The sequence below is a fragment of the Carex rostrata genome, chromosome 6, assembly GCF_964058835.1.
Source record: "Carex rostrata chromosome 6, lpCarRost1.2, whole genome shotgun sequence".
NCBI classification, from domain to species: domain Eukaryota; kingdom Viridiplantae; phylum Streptophyta; class Magnoliopsida; order Poales; family Cyperaceae; genus Carex; species Carex rostrata.
The window spans coordinates 7,762,590-7,777,066 of record NC_135923.1 but is presented as its reverse complement, the minus strand read 5'-3'; the positions used below and the strand labels follow the sequence as shown (position 1 = coordinate 7,777,066).

The window sequence follows — 14,477 nt, the reverse complement described above, 5'->3', positions numbered from 1 at the left end:
TAGTTGGTGCTTAACTGCCGATTTTGTACATAATCATAATCATAATCATCATAATAATAATAATAATAATAATAATAATGATGATGATGATGATGATGATGATGATAATAATAATATTAACAACAATAATGTTCATAAGCTAAACAAAATTGAGTCAGTTAAAAGAATTCAGACCTCATCGAAATTTACGAAATAAATTAATAAAAGAATAATTATTTCAATCTCCCACACTCCAGTACCCGCATTGTACCCCCATCTCTTAAACAGATTTTAACTTCCCATAAACTAACTTAACTAATTAGTTTAATTAAATTTATTCACAACACTGTGATCTTCCAAATTTAATTAAATTCATGGGTATAAATACTTGGAAGATAATAAATTAATACTTGCAAATTAAGATATTAATACTTGCATGTCTAACTTGATATAACTATATAGAGGGACCACTCAAACTACATGGGAGAAGAATCATATACGTTTTTAGAGGTGGGTTTTTTTTTTCAATATCTTCCACATTTCTCACGTTCTATGAGGAACTTTGCGAATCTAAAACCATGAACGTATTCTACGCAATTTTATCTTTCAAATGAGATCCATAATGACGTACTTTCGGATTCATCGTCACACAAGTATTTATACCTCATTGTGCAAGTATTTATACCTCATCGTGCAAGTATTTATACCTATACTTGTAAGTATTTTATCTCTAATCGTGGACCCCGCATCTCCGCATCACATTTCCCTAATCGTCCCTACGTCAACCTTTCTCTAACAAAAATAGTTGACCACATAGGTATAAATACTTCCGTGGATAGGTATAAATACTTGTAATACTTGATATTAATACTTTTAAATGTCAGCAGTGTCATATGTGAAAAATACTAGGTATAAATACTTAAATGACGAGGTATAAATACTTGTGTGATGACGAGCTCGAAAGTATGTCATCATGGATCTCATTTGAAAGATAAAATTGCGTAGAAAACATTCGTGGTTTTAGATTTGCAAAATTTCTTATAGATCATGAGAAATGTGAATGGGATTGAACAAATAAAATTGGGGGAATAATAGAGGGATGAGAGTGCGGGTACTCATATCACGTCCTTTAATAAAAATGGATAATTTTAGAATTTGTAGTAATTTGTAACGAACGGTTCCGTTTCAAACTCGAATGTGTTTATGATGGGAGAGTCTCTCTTTCTTATTTCATCGTTGGAAATGAAGAGAAAATATAAATTAGTCAATTTAGTTTTTAAGAAAATACGATTTTTCTGCGATCACATTTGCGACCGGCGCCTTCTCCGGTTGCTGATAGTCGATTTTTCCCAAAAAAAAAAAAAAACCAAAATCAGCGGTGATCAGGATTTTCTGCGACCGGCGCCTTCCCCGATCACTGAAAGTTTTGGTAAAAAAAAAAAATCGCGCGCCTTCTTCTTCTCCCCGCCAAAACCCTTATTCGTGCATCCCAAAACCCTAGCCGCGCGCTTTCTCCTCCCCGCCTTCTTCTCCATCTCTTTGTCTCTCACTCTCGCCAGAAACCCTAGTCGATCCCGCCACCTTCCTTCTCCGTCTCTCTGTCCCCTTCCCTTCGTCTCTGCGAAACCCGAAAATCTGACAGCCGCCCTCTCTGCAAAACGTGAGTGCCAGACAGCCACCGGTGCCAGACCGTCGTCTCTGCCACCTTCCTCTTTGAAGGTATCTGATCCATCTCCTTTTTTATTTCTCAATTTTTTTTCTGATTTCTATCTAGGTTTAGTGATTTCTCGATTTTTTTACTAATTACAGCTGTGCTCGATTTTTCTGATCTACTGCTTCAGCTGTGCACTGTTTCAGGTTAGTTAATTGATTTGATTATCTCTAATTTTCTATTTTGAAGAATCATGCCAGGTTTAATTAAATTGGGGGTTTGAAGATAAGAAAGTTGTTTTCATGCATGTATCTTGAGACCAGATTAGAAAATTGAATTATGATAAATTTTTTATTTTGATCTGTAACAGAATGGGGTACATGGTATACATGCATGAACAATATAGGGCTGTAGCAAATTATCTTAATTTCTCAATTACTTGTGTGTTTGCTGAACTATTGCGTAGATCTTTGAATTAATTGCGGGAATTATTTGTTAATTATTGATTGCATGATATCCATGCATGAACCAGATTTGGACTGCACCTATATGGTTCAAAGTAAAAAAAATATTTGATGAACAACTATGAAAATTGATGTTGTAAAAGTAAAAGAACATGTACCATCTCGATAAGACAATAACTGATATGTATAATTAATCTAATTACATTTCATTTTTTTTCTCTAAAAACTCTTAAAAATATGAAATTCAATTATTGGCTCAAATTCATTTTCTTTTATCATTTTTTTTTTTTTTGCACAGTTACAATTAAGAGGCAGCTCATCATATTTGGCATCAAGGTCTGTATCCACTTTGCAAGAAGCGGTGAGGTTGGATTCGGATAGGTATGATGCTATTTTATAGGGTTGCTTTAGCGTGACAGTTAAGGACAATAGTATTGTTCTAATTTGTATTTGTTAGGTACATATCAAGGGACAATAGTATTGTTCTATTATCTATATTAGGTGAGCAAACTAGTTAGAATATATAATATTTGCCATTGCGGAATAGTAAAGTTAGAATATATAATAAGTTGGATGATCTTTTCTTGACCTCCTGTGACAGATCAGCCAGTACAGGCTGATTAAAAGACCAAATCCAAAATCCACTTACACAGTTAGATAGAGGACAGAAAAACAAGTGGTTTAGAACCGAAGTTGTCTCCATTTGAATTTTTGTGCTAACTTTTCAAAAATAAAACAGCATACTATACAAAGCTAGAAATTTTCAAAGTTAGACTTTTTGTGCTATTTTTATGCTATTTTTCTCCATTTGGCTCGTTGGATAATATCTCACTATTATATTCAAATTATTTAAGAAAGTTGCACTGTTGCTTGTATTTTTATTTTGCTCTCAAATTATTTAAGAAAATTTCAGCCACTAAGACATTTGCTTATATACCGCATATGAGAATTTTTTTTTTAGTCAAAGTGACTGCCCTTGGTACATTATTACTAGCTGATTGCAATGATACGTGTGCATGTTTTTTGGGTTTATATAGAGTTAAAGGGTAGACTGATGGTTGGTATTGTTGGAGAGGATGTTCATCAATTAACATTTAGATATCTAGACTTGCATGCTTGACATATAGTTAGAAACTATAAAGAACATTTCTGACTAATCAAAATAGAAACTATAAAGAACAAATAAAGCAGTCAAGCTAAGTTTTAAATTGCTTGTTATATATAGGGTATAGGTGCATAAGGAAAGAGGCTCGAAGATAGGTACGGGGAAGAAGCAGAAGAATTGCTTGTAGTCAGGCAAGTTTTCTCTCTCTCTCTTAATGAAATTGTAGTTAATTATATTATTAATTTTTAACTATGCATTGCAGAAGTACTATCAGTTTGCACCGGATGTAAATTTGACTGAGGCATGGAATACATTTAGAAGGATAGCTGATGTACGGCTACATGATATGCTTAATAAATGCATAAAGGCAGCAAGAAAGCCGTACGGAGATTCAATAATTGAGTGGAAGGAGCGTGAGGCTGCTCCTCGCCCCTACGACGCCTGGATCAAGCAAGTGTACTGGTCCGGACTCGTCGATTATTGGTGCAGCGACGCTTTTGTCAGTCGGAGCCAGCGGAATGCTTCAAATAGGGCCAATGCTGAAGGTTTAGGGGCCATGACGAGTTCTGTGAACATGCATGTTCACAAACAGCGCTTCGCAAGTTGTTTTTCATTAAATTAATCTATTTTAATTCCAATTGAATCTAATCAAACTAACCTTGATAATCTTTTTTTAAATGAAATTGTCTTTCAAATTATTTAATCAAACTAACCCAGATGGTCCGATGAGTTGTTCCAACCTACCCATACAAAAAAGAAGACGGGGGAATATATTAATGTTAAGGCTAAAAACGCATAGGTAATAATACTTTTGGATCGTTTTATAAAATATCATGGTTCCTGTTGTACTTAACATTATTGTTATATTTTACAAAATTTGCAGCTAAAATATGAGAGAGTTATGGTGGAGAAGTATGGAGAGGATAGAGAAACATGGCCCAAATACGACGGCGACCTCTAGTACTCTACGGGCATTGATGATCAGAATGTCCACGGCGATAACTATAATCTCGGTGCTCTAAGTAAAATAAAAATTCTTTGAAATTTTAAATTTATTTTTAGTTTTGTCAGGTAATACTCATTGTCTTACTTTTAATGTTTCAGGCAAGACGAGAGGCATGTTTCGCTCCAGTGGGTCTAGCAGTGCTCAGTCGCATTCTTCACAATCATATTCTTCTATGCCGCCAGCTCCGTATCTCACAGAAGAAGATATCGACAGGATATCTTCTCGGGTACTTGATAAGATGGAGGCTCGGTTCAGAGCTTCTCGGGTACGAAATTCAATATTTCAGTATGTTTTAATTGTGAATCTTAAATCCTAAATCCCTAAATCCTAATTATCTAAACTACTTTCTTACAATGCTTATAATGACCGGATTATCAGCGACCGAAATCGACTTTCTGCGACCGATGCCTTCACTTTCTGCAACCGGAAAACTGGTCGCAGAAAGTGAGATCTGTTGTATGATGATTATAGATTAAGAAATATGATGATAATAGCTTAGAAAAAAGTGTAGAGTTTTAATAAAGAAGCTAGTACCAGTGTTTACCTCTTCAACTCTTGCAACACCATCCATTGACTCTGAAATTAGTTGATGAATGTACTACTGCATATTTGAAAGCGACCTAATTACGTCATCCTGAACTTCATAACAAAGAGTGATATATAAGAACCAAAGTATGGTTTCATAAATGGAAAATGCTAATATGCTATGCGTAGCATAGAGGGCTCCATGCAACGGCTCAATATTTGAGTTTTAAAAATTCTAACAGTTAATTCGAATCGTTCAACATGATCTTCATATGAATATGTACTTACAAACCAAATTTTATATTTTTTTTAAATTATTATTTTTTTAGATAGATAGAAAATCACTTGATCTGCAAATTCTTGTATCATTCAAATCAAGTGATTTTCTATCTATCTAAAAAAATAGTAAAAAATTCTAAAAAATGTAAACTTTGGTTTGCAAGTACATATTTATATGGAGATCATGTTGAACGGTTCAAATCGACCGTTAGGATTTTGAAAACTCAAATATTGAGCCGTTGTACGGAGGCCCTCTATGCTACGTGTAGCACCGTAGCCAACTCCTTCATAAATTACAGAAAAACAGTTTCTCTGTATCTCTCATTTGCATAACAGATGCCTATTTCTCTAATGACATATTACAACATTCCAATTAGGTAGCTTGCTAAGGGAAAACTGAAAGTGGTTCTGACTGGTAAAACTGAAAGAATTGTAACTATATACATTGTTAGGTAGAGATATTCCTATGAGCCATCAGGACAATAGAATTCACATGGAAATCCCATATTTCTTCTATAAGTTTCAAACAATTTGAATTTTTGTGAAAATTAAGCATAACTGAATGTCATAGGGCTTGTGTTAGGTAAAGAATAACGTACGAAACATAGGGAAAAAAAACTGAAAACAAAGAAATATACAAATTTTACCTAAAAGTTCATACCTTTTGTGCAATGCTGGAAGAAGATAAGCCATACATTAGACCGATCAATAGCAAATTTATACTGTCTAACTTTTGTATCCCTCAAACCATTCAAATTTCCATAGCATAAGAAACCATTCAGTTGCTTCTTTATGGTATAAAAGAGGCTAAAAAGGAAAAACGGAAACCAAAGGTTATAAGAAATGAACATTATCTAGCGGGATCTCTTGTTCTTATTTACCAAATCATCCGCAAAATTGCAAAAGATACTATAACGGGTGTATACCATAGTATTAAATACACTTTCTTCAAATAAATACAGACCCCCATAAGAAAATTTAGATCACATATTCAGAGAGGAAAAAATCAGAGGTATAGACTATACAAAAAGAGAAACTACTCGTTTTCTTTAAAAAATAATTAATGGAGAGTGTCGTAGTAATTGTTGGAGCAGGACCTGCAGGACTTGCAGTCACAGCATGTTTAGTCATGCTTTCGATTCCATTTCTAATTCTGGAGAAGGACAATTGTGTTGGCTCATTATGGAAAAAGAGGGCATATGATCGGCTTCGATTGCACCTCACAAAACAGTTCTGCGAGCTACCGTACATGGCATTTCCTAGAGAAATGCCAACTTTCATACCAAAGGACAACTTCATAAGGTACCTTGATAAATATGTGTTGCATTTTGGTATTAACCCCATTTATCATATGAATATTGAATCAGCAACATATGATGAACAAGAAGAAAAATAGGAAATCAAGGCCACAAATACTATCACAAATGAATCAAGCAACTATCGTGCAAAATTCATAGTAGTGGCCTCTGGAGAGAACTCCATTGGTTATATTCCAAATCTCCCTGGTTTGGGTAATTTCAATGGAGAGATTTTGCACTCTTCCAATTTCAAGTCCGGAAGATGCTACACTGGAAAAAGAGTGTTGGTCATTGGGAGTGGCAACTCAGGAATGGAGATAGCACATGATCTTGCCACTCATGGTGCAATGACAACTATCTCTGTGAGAAGCCCAGTAAGTGCAATGATCCCTTGAAACCATTTTTTACTCTTTTTTTCTCTAACTTTAAATAACAATTGATAAATGAAATTAATTTGGCAAGTGCACATTGTGAACAAGGAGCTCATCTATCTAGGGATGACTCTTCTAAAGTATCTTCCAATGAAAATTGTTGACTGGATAATCGGCTTTCTTGCATGGTTAAAGTTTGGAAACTACGGTATAGTTAGACCAAACTTGGGCCCATTTATGCAGAAAGCAGTTACAGGATTATCCCCAACAATAGGCGTTGGAGCTGTGGCGAACATTAAAGCTGGTCAAATTCAGGTATATGATATACTCTGTGGTGCAATAACTTCACTGGTTCTTTTACAATTTAAAATATTTGTATGGTTCAGACCATTTTTTATGAGAAAATTTATTCTTCTCTAATCAGGTACAACTGGCAATTTCGAATATTGTTGGAAGTGAAGTAACATTTTCCAATGGACAAGCATTTCTCTATGAAACAATCATATTTGCCACTGGATATCGAAGTACTGCAAGTGCTTGGTTTAAGGTAGTCAATCAAAATCACTAACGATCTTATTTTTTTTTCTTTTTTTTGCTCCTCCTAAGTTTTGACATTTACTTTTTAGAACACCAAAAAATATATATGGTACATTAATTGGTACTTATTAATTGCAGGATGGCGGTTACATGCTATCCAGTGATGGGTTGCCTGCACGACGCATTCCACGTCATTGGAAAGGCAATAATGGTGCCTATTGTGCAGGCTTATCAAAACAAGGCCTGCATGGTATTTTGGTAGATGCGCAAAATATTGCGACAGATATTTCGCAAATTCTATTGGCGAGAAATGTGTAAATTAATCTATTATGTATTTGTATCATTTTTCTGAATATTGTATGTATCCTATTTTATATTTCCAAATAAATAGCAGTTGTGTTTGTTTACCTTCTTGTTATTAATTTGTACTTGTGTTAAAGTTAATCATTGAAAAAAGTAACTATGTATGTTGAACTGTGCTTGTTTGCATTCTTTCTTTTTTCTTTTTGAGTGACAACTATACGATATTGTTAGTTGACAACTACTTCACATGGAGAACTATAACAAAAAATTTACTTATCATATGTGAATCTAAGAGGAAAGGCTTATAAATTGGAAAAAAAATGATATTAAAAAAATCACTAAATGGAACATGCTTTTCAATTCATTCTTGTTCATCTCTGGTAAATTTACTGTGCCTGCAGACCCCAATTAATAACGTCAGGAAGCTTTTAAGGAAGAGGAGAAAATTTGTTGTATACATTTCTGTAAGTAGAATTACTACATGAACATAAGCACTTTGATCATCTTTAATTATGCATTAGAAAATGCATCCTAAGAGCAAAAGACCATTAAAGATCCCAAGAACTTGAAACAACATAAGATTACATTAAATACTATAATTAAATTAAAACATAATACATAAGCGTACCTCTAGTATTCATTTTGAACAACAAGCAAGTACTTCAACGATGATTGCAAACCCTAGATCCTTCGAGGTTGCGCCGGGTCGATTTCTCTCTCTCGCTCTGTTTCACTTTTGCTAATGGAGAGCAAAAAAAATCATTTTAATGGTTGTATGTGAGTATATGTAGAGAGAGGATTAGCCAGGACTCTTATTTATACCCAACACTCATTCTATCCATCAACGATATGAGTGGGGATGAGTGGGCGGTTAATCCATAAATAGATATCCAATTATAATTCATGTAACCATTCTCCAAAAATATATATATATATAAATGGATATGTTTAATAAATAGGTTACTCAAAATAGGAATTCCATAAATAGGTTCTAGAAATAGAATAACTGAATATTCTAACAATTTCTTCCTCCATTTAGTATTTTTTTTGCTCATTACTAAATTACTTCATATCTTAGGCAAATAGAATCATTGTTATACCGAATTCAAATCTTAAAAACAACAACAGAAAGGGAGAGAGAGAGAGAGATATACCGAATTCAAATAGCAGCAGCAGTCAAAGGATGATTCAGCCACCAGACACACCGGTTCAAGGGAAGAAGCTAGAAGGGACGACCTTCGCTCCAATTTGCGAACTTCGCCAAGAGAACCAGACGGAGGATTGAAAGAAGGGGGGTGCGGGGGGGACATGCCATTTGCTATGACCTTGATCACGCAAAGGTCAGAGAGAAGAGGAATTTTACGAACACTCAAACAATTTGAACTAATTTCAAAGAAATCGGATCTTGGATACAAGAACAGTAAAGTAGAACGAAAGAGATAAACCAGAAAATTCTTATTCTATTTCATCTCCTAATCGGTTACAGTGGATGCCTATTTATAGGCAAAACTATGGAGAAAATAAATTACAACTCTTGCTGATCGAATCATGCGATTAATTCCGCTGATGATACATCAGACTAACAAACTATTTATTTATCGTAACAAACTAAAAAAAAGAAGTAAATGGAGATCTCCCTACTCTCCTAAACACTTTTTATTTCCTTAAACTGGACTACTCCGTTTGTTGCTAAAACTGACCCTCCAATTCTGTTTTTACGGACCCCACCTGACAGCCTTTTCTAAAAGAAACCTTAACTGGACCGTTGCATTCCTTCCTCCTTGCAAGATAGCTCGCCCTCGAGCTTGTATCTCCTGTAATCACGCCATATTTGGATGTCTCTCGGTTCATTGAAGCCATTAGTGTCACCAGGGAATGGATTAAACCCCAAGCAGCTTGACCACTCTTCTTCAACTGGCCACCACTCATCTCCATCTAAATGGAATAGGCGTACAATTAACTTGTTTGGGTCACTCTTCTTCGTGCTAACCTCCGGCACCTGCTCACAAACCTTCACCTCTGCTACTTGCTCTCCAACTTTTAATTGAACCGGTTTACCATTGTGTTTCAGATTGAGAGTTCCCTTTCTCAAATCTATATGGACAGGACTAACTTCAGCTAGCCAATCTAAACCCAATATCATATCGTACCCACGTACCTCCAATAATCTGAAATTTGCTTCTAGTTCTTGCTTTTGGAGCTCAAATTTCTGGTTTTCGCAAATGAAGTTGGTGCGAAGTTCTTCATTACCTGCAGTCATCACTCTGAGTGGGTTAGATGGGGTGATATGAAGCTTCAATCTATGAGCAATTTTCGGGTTGAGGAAGGAATGGGTGCTCCCAGAATCGATTAAAGCCGTAACGGGCATGAAATTGATACTCCCCCCAATTCTGGCACCATTAGTAAAGGAGTTGCTAGGATCACATACTGCTATGCTTGCCTCTTCCTCATCATATTCTTCTGTAGAATTGAACTCCAATTGCTTAAGCCCTTCTTGATCTGTGAGGAGGTGGATTGCTTGTCTGTTACATTTGTGACCTGGGAAGAACTTCTCATTGCATTTAAAACACAACCCCTTAGCTCGCATTTCTTCAATTGTGAGTGTGCCTTGGGGTCTCATGGGGTTTCTGGTACTGTAGGCTGTGGCATCACCCCAATTCTTGTATTCTCGATTCTTACCAGTATCATAGCCGATCTGAGCTCGGTTAGGGATCACTTCTCTTGAGCTAGTGCTGAATGACAGCTCAATCTGCCTAGCAATCTGACAGGCATCATCAAGTGTGAGAGTGTTGAACAAACCGATAGTATTCTTAATCTCATTTCTCAAGCCGCCTATGAAGCTTTCTTTATAAAAAACTTCACTGATGATCCCGACTTGGCTAATTAAGCGTGTCTTTGCTCTCATGAAATTCTTGATGTACTCAGCTACTCCTTCTTGCTGCTGAATATTCTTGAATTCAGCTACTGGATTTGCATTAACCTTGGCAAAGTACTTCAAAACCTCTTCTACAAGGATTGGCCATGGTGGAGTTGGTTTGGCAACCTTGTAGCTTCTGTACCATTCTCTCGCATCACCTGAGAAATGCATAGTCGCCATTCGCACTTTATAGATCTCAGCGGTTTGATAAACCTCAAAGAAGAAGTCGCATTCTTCAATCTAGTCGTGTGGATTCTCGCCTGAAAAAACTGGAAAGTCGATACGAGGAGGATTAAGCCTTGGATTTGCTGGATGCTGGTGCTGTCTGTACTCGCGATCTCGCCTTGGTTCTTCCTGGTAATCATCAATTAGCACATGAGGTCGTGGCTCTAGATTTGCTCTTGGATCAATCTGACCCTCTTGATTTGGATTTCTTGAAGCTGTGTTGCTTGCCTCAGCTTCTCCAGTTGGCTGAGTTACAAATTTTTCTCTGAATAGTCGCATGAGCTCTCCAAGCTGCTGATTGACTTGAGTGAATTGCTGCGCATTGTGAGCTTCCTGTTGAGTGAGCTGATTGCTTACTTCACGCCATGAAGACTCTGACTTGGTGAAACGATCACTCAATGTTGCCAATTCGAGAGACAGATCTTCTGCATTTGAGGAGCTTCGAGTCTTTCCTGCCATTGCCGAGCTTTGTGACTTCTTGAACTTTCCCAGATTGAATTCGAATTGCTCTGATACCACTTGCTATGACCTTGATCACGCAAAGGTCAGAGAGAAGAGGAATTTTACGAACACTCAAACAATTTGAACTAATTTCAAAGAAATCGAATCTTGGATACAAGAACAGTAAAGTAGAACGAAAGAGATAAACCAGAAAATTCTTATTCTATTTCATCTCCTAATCGGTTACAGTGGATGCCTATTTATAGGAAAAACTATGGAGAAAAGAAATTACAACTCTTGCTGATCGAATCATGCGATTAATTCCGCTGATGATACATCAGACTAACAAACTATTTATTTATCGTAACAAACTAAAAAAAAGAAGTAAATGGAGATCTCCCTACTCTCCTAAACACTCTTTATTTCCTTAAACTGGACTACTCCGTTTGTTGCTAAAACTGACCCTCCAATTCTGTTTTTACGGACCCCACCTGACAGCCTTTTCTAAAAGAAACCTTAACTGGACCGTTGCACCATTCGTATGGGAGTTCTTCGCATTTGGAAATGGCAAAGACTTGGAAGTAGAAGAGAAAAGGGAAGCGAATTCATATCACCTAAGGTAGCAAAATATTTCATTTTTTATCTGGACCGTCCGATTAAAATTCGCACGAATATTAAAGGATCTAGTGCATTCCACTTCAGATAGGATTGGTCCAGATTCTGATCGGATGGGTCCGGTTCTTAATAGAAATATTCTGTTACCGCAGAGGATATGGACATGGGGTTTATCTGGGAATTTCAATTTAAGGATTCTGTTCTTAAAATTAAGGTAAAAAGACAATAACTCGGCTATCTGATGCATTTAATGCAGATATCCTCATTTAAGGCTCAAAATCATCCGGGATTAAAACCGAATTGAATTCAACAAAGTTGCTATTTCCAAATTGCTCTGTTAGAGGAGCAACTAAATAGCCGTTAACCAAATGTAGGCCCCTCCCGTAGTCTTTTCGTTTCACATTTAATTTACTGAACCGGGTGCACGGAATGTATTTCTCTGCTTAAACAGCCCCGCCATTTCCTCTCCATTCGTCGTTTGCAACCCCTTCTACCAGAGAGAAATTGTGGAACAAAAAGGAAAGAGGCGGTTTCTAAAACAAAAATATAAAGAAAAGACTACGATTATAGAAGGAACCTCTGTTTCCATCCTTAGCAAGTACATACCATACGCTATTCTTTTTGCAACAATAATCTCTATTTTCCTTTTTCTCTTTTTTAGTCATCAATTACAGAATTTTTGCTTGAAGTTTAGTGAATTGTATGTATGCAAATATTTTATTTCTAAAATTTCTGATTGAGAAGATTACAACCTCAGTTTCTTTCCTTCTTCTATGTTTCATCCAATTCAGCATTTCTATTTTTGTTCGGATTTGTTCCATTTGTTGCCATGCTTTTTATATTCTTTTTTGCAAAAAAAGTTAAAATAATTATCGAACTCTGGTAGTTTAGATAACTACATGCAGGATCTGATACTATAAAGTTCCAACATTGCCAATTAACCATGATTTGTTTTCAGTATCACAACCTTCTTTGTTAAATTAATACTGTCATGCATAACAGCACATGAAACGCTTTTTGCTCATTCATCTATAACCATTGCCATTTCATCTCTTATTGTTTACTTGTTATATGAATTGAGAAGAGGAAAAGAAACGGTGAACACATTGACATAACCGCTGATATTATCCCTTTTCTTATTATTTAACATTTTTGTTATTTACAGGTAGTACCGTAGTATGCCCTTTTGATATTGTTTTATGATTTTTTTATGCAGAGAAAATGTCAGAAAATGAAGAACGGACCGCAATAATGAATAACATAACAGGGAATATTCACGATTTCACATCGTCATCTGATTCTGACGATGAGATGCCATCAACTGTTTTTATCACTCAAAAGAGTTTGTTTGGATGCACTGAGCCAGTGCATGTTGTCCTCGGAGGCAGAAAAGGTAACATTATCATATAAAACTTAGTACATGACTAAATATCTGTTTAAAAAGTACATATCAAATAACATTCAAATGAAACTGCTCTAGGGATTTAAATCAATTTATTAACTTTAATTTGATGTAAATAAACTTATGTTGCAAATTTGACCATGTCATGCACTGGGGTGTATGAGAATTCGGATCGTCCCCAGTACCGTACAAAGGAATCTCTTACAATTAGTGGATCCGGACTGTAATTTAACTTTGCACGAATCTCAAAGCACAGATAATACTGCCCCCCTACACCATCCCGAATAGGCACCGGCTGAGGAGTAATTGTAAAAGATTCCTTTTTACGGTACCGGGGAGGATATGGATTCGGTGTATGATGCCTGCTTGGGTATCATCTACAAATGCATTCATGGATACCCTCACCTCACAACACAGATTCATTCTAACGCTGCATAGACCCACCAGTGATACCGTATTCCCCCTTTGGTTTGGTTCTTCCTTGATTATCCTTATCAAATAATATTTGATGCTAACAACAGAGGCCTGAAAAATGCATTATATCAAGTTCCAGGGCCAGTACTATATTAGTAGAAATATTGTTTGGTTTCAGCTGCTGACTTAGTGCTGTGGAGGAACAAGAAACTGTCAGGCGCAATGTTTGTTGGTGTAACTATGACATGGTATCTCTTTGAAAGGATTGGTTATCCCCTTATCACTTTTCTCTGTCAAATTCTCATGCTTCTCTTGGCCGTCTCTTTTGTCTGGTCTAAGGCCGCTTCCCTCACCAAATTGTAAGTTTATGTCTGCTTTTATCACTATTTATTTTGCTTCATATACACATGTTTCTTTGCATTACTCTGCAATATTGTCCCTGGCACTATAAACCGGTCACTAAAAGGCTCGCGTATGTTTATAATATAATATTCAAAATAGTAAAAATATCAACAAATATGGCATTCATTTATCAATATATAAGAAGGTATTAGTTATATGAGGAGGTTCAAATGCCTCTATTTTTTATGTCTCCACCATGCCTCTATTTTTTAAAACTTAAATAATTCAAAATTTATAACTTAAAAGTCAAAATAAAACCGTTGGATATGATCTACATCATTTTATCTATGCACGTGCAAAAAATTATGACATTTCAATTTTATTTTGATTGTCATCAAGAGCTTGTAAAAAAGGCACTAATTTGGATGATTTCTAGGCGTTGATTTTTGAGCTTATTGATTCACATAAAAACAAAATTGAAATGTGATAATTTTTTATGAGAACATAAAGAAAATAACATAGATCACATCTTTTTTTTGTAAAAAAAAAAAAAAAAAAAAAAAAGAGGCAAAAGCCCATTTCATTAGCTGAAATTTGGTTAAA

General features: G+C 35.7%; 2 long non-coding RNA genes and 1 pseudogene across 2 annotated transcripts; 2 read left to right on the top strand and 1 right to left on the bottom strand.

The window, feature by feature from the left end:
* The first annotated feature begins 3,909 nt into the window (after window positions 1-3,909).
* Window positions 3,910-4,462, top strand: LOC144555900 (uncharacterized). The gene is made up of 3 exons (XR_013512150.1): window positions 3,910-3,998; window positions 4,083-4,221; window positions 4,304-4,462. It is a non-coding gene; the product is annotated as an uncharacterized LOC144555900 (long non-coding RNA).
* Window positions 4,463-4,732: 270 nt separating this feature from the next.
* On the bottom strand, window positions 4,733-8,808 carry LOC144555044 (uncharacterized). Its single transcript, XR_013511944.1, has 3 exons — window positions 8,673-8,808; window positions 5,671-5,816; window positions 4,733-4,839 (listed from the first exon to the last, which is right to left on the bottom strand). It is a non-coding gene; the product is annotated as an uncharacterized LOC144555044 (long non-coding RNA).
* LOC144555189 (putative indole-3-pyruvate monooxygenase YUCCA10) lies at window positions 6,046-7,533 on the top strand (annotated as a pseudogene).
* Window positions 8,809-14,477: the final 5,669 nt, after the last annotated feature.